Here is a 2115-nt window from a genome sequence, read left to right on the forward strand (position 1 = left end):
ATCCAAACTGGTCTCTTGCAAACAATGCAAATATACTTATCTCTCTCTCGGAGACTCAAGGAAAACACCGAGGAGGCGTCCAGTGAGGCCGGACGCTCCGTGAACCACAAAGGGATCTGACGAGCAAACAACCCGCAAACCCAAGAGGGAGTTTGGCGGCAAGACTATCATTTATATCTTTTCGTTTGTCTTGTCGTAAGTTTTTTTGTTTATTATTTTCATAGAATTTAAAGTAAAATATGTTTAACAATTAAAAGGAATTTGAAATAGACGTGAGGCCGTAAAAGAAAGTTTATAAAGTAAAAGATAAGAGGATAATAATAATAACAATAATAATAATAATGATAATAATAATAATAATAAAATTAAGAAAAGTAAAAACACCAGGGATGATGAGATCCGCGCAGGTGGTTGCCAAATACGCCTAAAGATGGTGATGACCCAGTGTTGCTGCTGTCAAGAGTGGGACTGTCCTAGTCTGGGCTCTCCAAACAAGTGGAGATACATCACGTTCACTAAAACCCCTCCCTCGCCCACCAAGCGGCCAGCTGAGCGAGTCCCCCCCCCCCCCCCCCCCCCCCCCCCAAGGTGGTGAGCCAGATCGCATGTGTAGCGAATGGCTACAGTTGTGTTGCAAGTAAAACGTGGTAGCGTTTGTGGCATGAGCGACAAGGCATCGCGGATCAGCCCCAACACAGCGAGCAATACGGGCGTTCGTCCGAATTATCTTGCTTGCTTAGACAATCATCTTGGGTTTCAATTACTATTATTTGTACTCTTAAACCCAATATCTTACTTTGTGTGTAATTCTGCCAGATGAAGGATGGAGTTAAGGAAATGAATAATCGTAGGTAGTGGATCCTGATTATATTATAAATACAAAACTTTAACAAGAAACATAAAACACGAAGAAATATAAAACGCGAACAATAAATGTAAAATACGAACAAGAAATGTAAAATACTAACAAGAAAAGTAAAATACTAACAAGAAATGTAAAACATCACATTAAAATTCACAACAAGCAGCAGCGGTCACTATACGGCACAATCACTGGGGCACACAGATAAGCGTTCTCAAATTCCACAGGTGAGCACAGTAGGGTCACGAAGCGGCACTATACATAACCTGACAGTGGTGGCGATGTGGTGCGGTTTGTGGAGATAGCGCCGCCCGAGCAAAAAGAATCCGCGCCAGGACCAAAGCTGCGTGGAGCAGAACCTGGAAGAGCTCCGGTCGTCGCTACCTGCTGTCTGCCTCTCTGCGACCCCCCGGCACGCTCACCTCAGCTGGCGCGAACCACCGCGACGACAGGTGGATAGCCAAACAAGCTAGGGGCTGATAGCTGGCTCGTCGCTGATCCACGCAGTTTATTCCAGACGCGTTGCAAGCACGAACATGTGTCGTTCTATAGTAATGGTCATAGGATATCAGATCCCTACAAAGTCCTCAGCAGCACAAAATACCATTACATGTTAGATCAGGCGAAGATCCGTACGGGCGTTAACGTCGGCAGCAAACAAGGGATGAAAATGAGGTGTGGGTATAAGGGCGAGAATGGCGTGCCACTACACATGACCTCCCTAGCCAGGCCTCCGGGCCGTTGGGCGTCTACCGACCTCTGACTAGCAACCTTGACATCTGGGGTAGATTGCTGAGTGTACTGGGCGGTAAAGTCGAGGGAAACTCGAGGAACAGAGTAAGAAGTCAATATCACATCTGAAAGGAGAGAGGATAAGTATATCCATCCTTTACAAGAGACGGCAGGCGAGTACATGATTGCAAATCTGAGGAATATAGAAGACGAGGGAACATGAATTCCTAAAAGAACATAAAAGAAATAAAAAACTTATGACTTATAACAAAACCTTACAATTAAACAAACCCGTCTTAAAACTAAAACTCGAAAAGACCTTACACCAAATTAAATAAACTTAAAAACTAAAGGACTAAAGTAAAACCCTTCACTAAATTAATTGAACTTAAAAAATAAATGACTAAAATGTAAAGCTTTAAACTAAGAAAATAAAACCTTTAAATTAACTTAAAATTAAACCTTGCAACTGAATGAACATACCAGTAATACAAACAAAAACACTGTTTGCACCTTCAAAG

This window comes from Penaeus chinensis, chromosome 25, assembly GCF_019202785.1.
Source record: "Penaeus chinensis breed Huanghai No. 1 chromosome 25, ASM1920278v2, whole genome shotgun sequence".
NCBI lineage: Eukaryota > Metazoa > Arthropoda > Malacostraca > Decapoda > Penaeidae > Penaeus > Penaeus chinensis.